Below are 9,526 nucleotides of genomic sequence, written 5' to 3'. Positions count from 1 at the left end.
TATGAACATGAGATGCAGGTTTGCATGAGAGTTGAGTTTTCAATTTAGCTTCTGTCTATCTTTTGAGGGGGTTAACAACACTATAATCATGAATAGTCTCGGCACCTCACCATCCCTTGAAGCTCAGGAGTGCTAATGTCATTCAGAACTGGAATCCGGATGGTATTATGAGTTCTCTTTCTTTTAGCTTTTGATTAATCCTTGAACACAACATGTTCTTGTCTTTTCTTTGGTGCTTTGCACCTTGAGCCTAGCCGTGACTCTAAATATTTTGTCTCAAGCTTTGCTTGACACAGAAACCCTACAAGCACTTAACTGGGGGACTCTATCAGTTTTGATATTTTCGATTGAACTTTTTCAGTCAGTGGTGCTCAGAGCCTTTGACATATATACTCTTTACTACACTTGACTTTGACTTTAGGTGCTTTGTCTCAAGAAGTTCTTGACACAGTCACACCATTATCATATAGCTAGGAAAACAACTCTTCAAACTTTTGATCATTCTTAACCTTCCTAGCCATTGATGCTCAGAGCCCTTGGCCTTGCCTTTTATTTTCTTTTTCTTTTGCTGTTTTTTTGCTTCAAGGATTAATTTCTCGTTTAAATTAGAGAATTCATAATACTTCTCTAAATTTCTGTCTCTCATGTATCAACATCCTTTGATTCAAATTCAAATATGCAATGTTCTTATCATGAATTCAAGGTCACAAATAAACACCACCACATCTAAATAATAAGACGACTCATGAATATGACTCAATTTCTCATGTATTACACCACTTCTTTTCTTTTTTTTTTTTTGGATTCAACCTCAGTGAGCGGTACATGTGATATCTTTTAAAAGATAGAAATAAACAATAACTAAACAACTAACTAAAGCTAGAAGATTAAAAATACTAAAAATCATGCAAAGGACAGAAAATAAGCAACAAAAAAAATAGGGAAATAACATAATAATAGCTTAAGGGAAATAGGAATTGAAAAAGGAACTGAATCACCTCAGTCATCATGGTAGGTGTCTCTCTCCTTAGGCTGTGCTCTGTACGATCCTCTCAGTAACCCTATATCCTGTCTCATCTGAAGAAGCTCATGGCACTGAGTCTCTTGCTCAGCCACAACTGATGGAGAAGGACGTCATAAGTATCCTGGCTCATCCTTATCTGCTCAAAAGAGGATATCAGCTGCTGCCAGTACTCCTGAGGTGGGAAGTAGTGCTCTTGAGGTATAGGAGGTTGGTCCTGCTGAGCCTCTTCCCCGGCTTGATTTCCCTTCTAAACTCTTTGGCACTCCCTCACATACTCCATAGTCTTTTTGGAGATTAGTCTCTCAACTGGAATGGAAAAATCATTCTCCACTTTCACTCTAGCAGCATCACAGAGGCGGTAAATGAGATGCGAAAATGCTAACTTGGCATTTGAAAAGGTGTTGAAAGAAATACTGTGTATCTGTTGTGCAATGATTCCGTGTACATCCACATACTCTCTATTTATGATATAGTAAATCAGTATGGCTCGGTCGACAGTGTATTCTGACCGGTTGCTAGTAGGAAGGATAGACCTCCAAATACAGTCTAATCATCCCCTAGCTAAAGGAATGAGGATGCTGCTCTTTAGTTGGTTCGGTCTACCATCTATACCTAACCTCCACTGAGCTCCTAAGAGGCAAATATGAGCAAGCACACAATCTAATTGTTGGTTTTGGTTCACCCTCTTACTGTAGCTATCCAAAGTGTGCTCAGCAAGTGGCAATTGGAAGGCTTGTCGGATACTCCTTGGAGTGAAGTCAAGGACGTTTCCTCTCACAAAGCTCTGATGGTTCTTCTCATTAACCCCTTACACATCATTATAAGTGATCCATGTGTTGCCATAAAACTCTTGAACCATCAGTTGCCCAAGATTAATGTACGGGTGGTGCACAAAATTGTGATCATCAATGGCGCCATCAACATGGTACGCTCAATTGTAATCTCAACTTTTTATCACAACTTCGCACAACTAACTAGCAAGTGCACTGGGTCGTCCAAGTAATAAACCTTACGCGAGTAAGGGTCGATCCCACGGAGATTGTTGGTATGAAGCAAGCTATGGTCATCTTGTAAATCTCAGTCAGGCGGATATAAAATGGTTATGGGGTTTTTGAAACTTAAATAATAAAATAAGGATAGAAATACTTATGTAAATCATTGGTGAGAGTTTCAGATAAATGCATGGAGATGCTTTCGTTCCTCTAAACCTCTGCTTTCCTGCTGTCTTCATCCAATCAGTCTTACTCCTTTCTATGGCTGGCTTTATGTAAGGGAATCACCGTTGTCAATGGCTACATCCCATCCTCTTGTGAAACTGGTCCAAATCCTCTGTCACAGCACGGCTAATCATCTGAGGTTCTCGATCATGCTGGAATAGGATTCACCCTCCTTTTGCGTCTGTCACTATGCCCAGCACTCGCGAGTTTGAAGTTCATCACAGTCATTCAATCCCAGAGTCCTACTCAGAATACCACAGACAAGGTTTAGACTTTCCGGATTCTCATGAATGCCGCCATCAATCTAGCTTACACTACGAAGATTCTGATTAAGAGATCCAAGAGATAATCATTCAATCGAAGGTAGAACGGAAGTGGTTGTCAGGCACGCGTTCGTGGGGGAATGATGATGATTGTCACGTTCATCACATTCATGTTGAAGTGCGAATGAATAACTTAGAAGCGGAATAAGTTGAGTTGAATAGAAAAACAGTAGTACTTTGCATTAATCTTTGAGGAACAGCAGAGCTCCACACCTTAATCTATGGAGTGTAGAAACTCTACCGTTGAAAATACATAAGTGAAAGGTCCAGGCATGGCCGAATGGCCAGCCCCCAAAACGTGATCACAGGATCAAAAATACAATCTAGGATGTCTAATACAATAGTAAAAAGTCCTATTTATAATAAACTAGTTACTAGGGTTTACAGAAGTAAGTAATTGATGCATAAATCCACTTTCGGGGCCCACTTGGTGTGTGCTTGGGCTGAGCTTGAATGTTACACGTGCAGAGGTCATTCTTGGAGTTGAACGCCAGGTTGTAACGTATTTCTGGCGTTCAACTCTGGTTTGTGACTTGTTTCTGGCGTTTAACTCCAGACAGCAGCGTAGAACTGGCGTTCAACGCCCTTTTACGTCATTTAAACTCGTTCAAAGTATGGACTATTATATATTGCTGGAAAGCCCTGGATGTCTACTTTCCAACGCAATTGAAAGCGCGCCATTTCGAGTTCGGTAGCTCCAGAAAATTCACTTTGAGTGCAGGGAGGTCAGAATCCAACAGCATCAACAGTCCTTCTTCAACCTCTGAATCTGATTTTTGCTCAAGTCCCTCAATTTCAGCCAGAAAATACCTGAAATCACATAAAAACACACAAACTCATAGTAAAGTCCAGAAATGTTAATTTAACATAAAAACTAATAAAAATATCCCTAAAAGTAACCAGATTCTACTAAAAACATACTAAAAACAATGCCAAAAAGCGTATAAATTATCCGCTCAGAGATATTTTGTTCAAAGATCTCTGTCTGTTGCTGAGTGGATGATGGAAAAGGTTTACTATTGTTAAACCTATTTCTTCCACCATTATTAAAGCCTTGTTGAGGCTTTTGATCCTTCCATGAGAAATTTGGATGATTTCTCCATGATGAATTATATGTGTTTCCATAAGGTTCACCCATATAATTTACCTCTGCTATTGCAGGGTTTTCAGGATCATAAGCTTCTTCTTCAGAAGATGCCTCTTGAGTATTGTTGGATGTAGCTTGCATTCCATTCAGACTCTGAGAAATCATATTGACTTGCTGAGTCAATATTTTATTCTGAGCTAATATAGCATTCAGAGTATCAATTTCAAGAACTCCCTTCTTCATAGGCGTCCCATTATTCACAGGATTCCTTTCAGAAGTGTACATGAACTGGTTATTAGCAACCATGTCAATGAGTTCTTGAGCTTCTGCAGGCATTTTCTTTAGGTGAATGGATCCACCTGCAGAGGTATCCAATGACATTTTAGCTAATTCAGACAGACCATCATAGAATATATCCAGGATGGTCCATTCTGAAAGCATGTCAGAAGGACACTTTTTGGTCAGTCCTTTGTATCTCTCCCAAGCTTTATAGAGGGATTCACCTTCTTTCTGTCTGAAGGTTTGAACATCCACTCTAAGCTTACTCAGCTTTTGAGGAGGAAAGAACTTGGCTAAGAAAGCCTTGACCAGCTTATCCCAAGAGTTCAGGCTATCTCTGGGTTGAGAGTCCAACCACACTCTAGCTCTGTCTCTTACAGCAAAAGGGAAAAGCATGAGCCTGTAGACTTCAGGATCTACTCCATTAGTCTTAACAGTATCACATATCTTCAAGAATTTAGTTAAGAACTGAAAAGGATCTTCAGATGGAAGTCCATGAAACTTGCAGTTCTGCTGTATCAGAGAAACTAATTGAGGTTTCAGCTCAAAGTTGTTTGCTCTAATGGCAGGAATGGAGATGCTTCTTCCATGTAAATTGGAATTTGGTGCAGTAAAGTCACCAAGCATTCTCCTTGCATTGTTGTTGGGTTCGGCTGCCATCTCCTTTACTTGTTCGAAATTTTCAATAAGGTTGTCTCTGGATTGTTGTAATTTAGCTTCTCTTAGTTTCCTCTTCAGAGTCCTTTCAGGTTCTGGATCAGCTTCAACAAGAATGCCTTTTTCCTTGTTCCTGCTCATAAGAAAGAGAAGAGAACAAGAAAAGAAGAGGAATCCTCTATGTCACAGTAAAGAGGTTCCTTATTGTTAGTAGAAGAAGAAAAGGAATAGAGGTGAAGAAGAATGAAGAATCCAAACACAAGGGTAAGGATAGGAGCACTGATGTGAGATGAAAAGAAGTGTTAGTAGATGAATAAATACTTAGAAGGAGATGAGGGAGAAGAATTTTTGAAAATAATTTTTGAAAAAGAGTTAGTGATTTTCGAAAATAATTTTTGAAAAGTGTTAGTAATTTTCGAAAATTAAAATAAAAAATTAGAATAATTAGTTAATTAAAAAGAAATTTTGAAAAAGGGGGAAGGGATTTTCGAAAATTAGAGAGAGAGAGAGTTAGTTAGGTAGTTTTGAAAAAGATAAGAAACAAACAAAAAGTTAGTTAGTTAGTTGAAACAAATTTTGAAAAGATAAGAAGTTAGGAAGTTAGAAAAGATATTTTGAAATCAAATTTTTGAAAAAGATAAGATAAGAAGATATTTTTGAAAAGATATGATTGAAATTAGTTTTGAAAAAGATTTGATTTTTAAAATCACAATTATTGACTTGATTCACAAGAAATCACAAGATATGATTCTAGAACTTAAAGTTTGAATCTTTCTTAACAAGCAAGTAACAAACTTGAAATTTTTGAATCAAAACATTAATTGATGATGTTATTTTCAAAAATTATGTGATAAAGATAAGAAAAAGATTTTTGAAAAATATTTTTAAAATTTTCGAAAATAACTAAGAAAAATGAAAAAGATTTGATTTTTGAAAAAGATTTTGAAAAAGATAAGATTTTTAAATTGAAAATTTGATTTGACTCATAAAAACAACTGGATTTTAAAAATTTTTGAAAAAGTCAAATTTAATTTTCAAATTTTATGAGAAAAGGGAGGGAAAGATTTTTTTTTTTATTTTTGAATTTTTAATGATGAGAGAGAAAAACATGAAAATGATGCAATGCATGAAAATTTTGGATCAAAACAATGAATGCATGCAAGAATGCTATGAATATCAAGATGAATACCAAGAGCACTTTGAAGATCATGATGAACATCAAGAACATATTTTTGAAAATTTTTATATGCAAAGAAAACATGCATGACACCAAACTTAGAAATCTTTAATGCTTAGGCACTAAGAATTCAATAATGCATATGAAAAACACCATACAACACAAAAACAATGTAATATAAAGATCAATCAAGAAGGTTTATCAAGAACAACTTGAAGATCATGATGAATGCAATGCATGAATGCAATTTTTGAAAAATGCAGGATGAGTATGCAATTGACACCAAACTTAAAAATATATTTTTTTATTTTTATGATTTTATGATTTTTTTGTATTTTTTTCGAAAATCATTTTGAAAAAGAAAAATAAGGATTCCAAAATTTTTAATATGAATTCTAGGAATCTTATGCTCTTTAGTCTAAAGCTCCAATCAAAGGGTCAGGCATGGCTTAATAGCCAGCCAAGCTTTAGTATGTAACTCAGACATGACACGCCTAACATGCCCTATCTAAAAGAATTAGACATGGCTTTACAGCCAGCCAGGCTTCAACATGCTTCATGAAACACTAGAATTCATTCTTAAAAATTCTGAAGAAAAATATATTTTTGAAAATATTTTTTTTTCGAAAACAAAGGAGAAAATTTTGAAAGTTTTTTTTTTGAAAAATTTTTGAAAAGAAAACAAAAAGAAAATTACCTAATCTGAGCAACAAGATGAACCGTCAGTTGTCCAAACTCAAATAATCCCCGGCAACGGCGCCAAAAAACTTGGTGCACGAAATTGTGATCATCAATGGCGCCATCAACATGGTACGCTTAATTGTAATCTCAACTTTTTATCACAACTTCGCACAACTAACCAGCAAGTGCATTGGGTCGTCCAAGTAATAAACCTTACGCGAGTAAGGGTCGATCCCACGGAGATTGTTGGTATGAAGCAAGCTATGGTCATCTTGTAAATCTCAGTCAGGCGGATATAAAATAGTTATGGGGTTTTCGAAACTTAAATAATAAAATAAGGATAGAAATACTTATATAAATCATTGGTGAGAGTTTCAGATAAATGCATGGAGATGCTTTCGTTCCTCTAAACCTCTGCTTTCCTGCTGTCTTCATCCAATCAGTCTTACTCCTTTCTATGGCTGGCTTTATGTAAGGGCATCACCATTGTCAATGGCTACATCCCATCCTCTTGTGAAAATGGTCCAAATGCTCTGTCACAGCACGAATAATCATCTGAGGTTCTCGATCATGCTGGAATAGGATTCATCCTCCTTTTGCGTCTGTCACTACGCCCAGCACTCGCGAGTTTGAAGTTCGTCACAGTCATTCAATCCCAGAGTTCTACTCGGAATACCACAGACAAGGTTTAGACTTTTCGGATTCTCATGAATGCCGCCATCAATCTAGCTTACACCACGAAGATTCTGATTAAGAGATCCAAGAGATAATCATTCAATCGAAGGTAGAACGGAAGTGGTTGTCAGGAACGCGTTCGTGGGGGAATGATGATGATTGTCACGTTCATCACATTCATGTTGAAGTGCGAATGAATATATTAGAAGCGGAATAAGTTGAGTTGAATAGAAAAACAGTAGTACTTTGCATTAATCTTTGAGGAACAGCAGAGCTCCACACCTTAATCTATGGAGTGTAGAAACTCTACCGTTGAAAATACATAAGTGAAAGGTCCAGGCATGGCCGAATGGCCAGCCCCCAAAACGTGATCACAAGATCAAAAATACAATCTAGGATGTCTAATACAATAGTAAAAAGTCCTATTTATAATAAACTAGTTACTAGGGTTTACAGAAATAAGTAATTGATGCATAAATCTACTTCTGGGGCCCACTTGGTGTGTGCTTGGGCTGAGCTTGAATGTTACACGTGCAGAGGTCATTCTTGGAGTTGAACGCCAGGTTGTAACGTATTTCTGGCGTTCAACTCTGGTTTGTGACTTGTTTCTGGCGTTTAACTCCAGACAGCAGCGTAGAACTGGCGTTCAATGCCCTTTTACGTCATCTAAACTCGTTCAAAGTATGGACTATTATACATTGCTGGAAATTACTGGATGTCTACTTTCCAACGCAATTGGAATCGCGCCATTTCGAGTTCTGTAGCTCCAGAAATCTACTTTGAGTGCAGGGAGGTCAGAATCCAATAGCATCAACAGTCCTTCTTCAACCTCTGAATCTGATTTTTGCTCAAGTCCCTCAATTTCAGCCAGAAAATACCTGAAATCACAGAAAAATACACAAACTCATAGTAAAGTCTAGAAATGTGAATTTAACATAAAAACTAATAAAAACATCCCTAAAAGTAACCAGATTCTACTAAAAACATACTAAAAACAATGCCAAAAAGCGTATAAATTATCCGCTCATCAACGGGTTATTAGAAAAACTGCCAACCCCGCCTCTCAATTTAGAACCGGATTTCCGAGTACTCGTCCGATTTTAGTGTAAATTTTACCTCCGGAATCATGGCTCTATTGGAAGTAATCTAAAAAAAGTTCTCCTCTTGTAACTTGCAGTGAGACTGCCTTGAGTCAAAGCAGCCGGTGGCCGGTTCTTTGCCTTTTCTCTTCCTTGAAGTCTTAGTATTCTTTGGTGCCATTGAATTAAAATATAAAAAAGAGTAGCGCGATAACACCAAACTTGAATGATTGTTCATCTCCGAGCAAAAATAGAATATAACAAAGAGGAGGGAGTGAATCAGGAAGGGCAAAGAGTTAATGGATGGAGGGGTATTGTGTTGAAAGGGTTTAGTGAGGAGGAAGAATGATGGTTATTGTTGTGGGTATTGGGTATGGGGATGAGGGTATATATATATATATATATATGAAGGGGTGGGACAAAAAAAGGAAAAAGAATATAAAGGGGAAAAGAGGGAGAGTGCGATCAGGGGTTTGGTATGGGGAAGGGAGAAGTTGATTTGAGGAAAGAAAAATTGATGAGAGGATAGATGTTGGGAGGGGGATTTGATTTGATAGAAGAGAAATATGGGAAAGGAGCAAGCTGATAGGGGGTAAAGGTGTGGAGTTGGGGAGAGAATTAAGGAGGATCTGCGTTTGAAATTTGAATTTTGGTAAACGAAATCGTGATTCACACTTTTCACAACTCCGCACAACTAACCAGCAAGTGCACTGGGTCGTCCAAGTAATACCTTATGTGAGTAAGGATCGATCCCATAGAGATTGTCGGCTTGAAGCAAGCTATGGTCATCTTGTAAATCTTAGTTAGGCAGATTCAAATGGTTATGAGGTTTTGATAATTAAAAGATAAATAAAACATAAAATAAGATAAAGATACTTATGTAATTCATTGGTGGGAATTTCAGATAAGCGTTTGGAGATGCTTTGTTGCTTCTGAACCTCTGTTTTCCTATTGCCTTCTTCCAATCATGTGTGCTCCCTTCCATGGCTACCTGTATGATCCTCTCGGATGAAAAATACCAGATACGATCTCTGTACGGCTAATCAACTGTCGAATTTCTCATCTCGGATGAAAAATACCATGTACAGCTACCGCACGGCTAATCATCTGTCGGTTCCCGCTAGCGTCGGAATAGGATCTCTCTATCCTTTTGCACACTGTCACTGCGCCCAACATTCGTAAGTTTGAAGCTCTTCACAGTCATCCCTTCCCAGATCCTACTCGTAATACCACAGACAAGGTTTAGACTTTTCGGATCTCAGGAATGCTGCCAATGGTTCTAGCCTATACCACGAAGGTTCTAATCTCAGATTCAGATACTCTGTTG

General features: G+C 37.5%; 1 non-coding gene across 1 annotated transcript; it reads left to right on the top strand.

Moving 5' to 3' along the window:
• The first annotated feature begins 4,086 nt into the window (after positions 1-4,086).
• On the top strand, positions 4,087-4,194 carry LOC112745226 (small nucleolar RNA R71). The gene has a single exon (XR_003173164.1). It is a non-coding gene; the product is annotated as a small nucleolar RNA R71 (small nucleolar RNA).
• Positions 4,195-9,526: the final 5,332 nt, after the last annotated feature.

The sequence above is a fragment of the Arachis hypogaea genome, chromosome 14 (genome assembly GCF_003086295.3).
Source record: "Arachis hypogaea cultivar Tifrunner chromosome 14, arahy.Tifrunner.gnm2.J5K5, whole genome shotgun sequence".
Classification (NCBI taxonomy): domain Eukaryota; kingdom Viridiplantae; phylum Streptophyta; class Magnoliopsida; order Fabales; family Fabaceae; genus Arachis; species Arachis hypogaea.
Note: the sequence above shows the minus strand (reverse complement) of the source record. Positions and strands in the feature narration are given on the sequence as shown.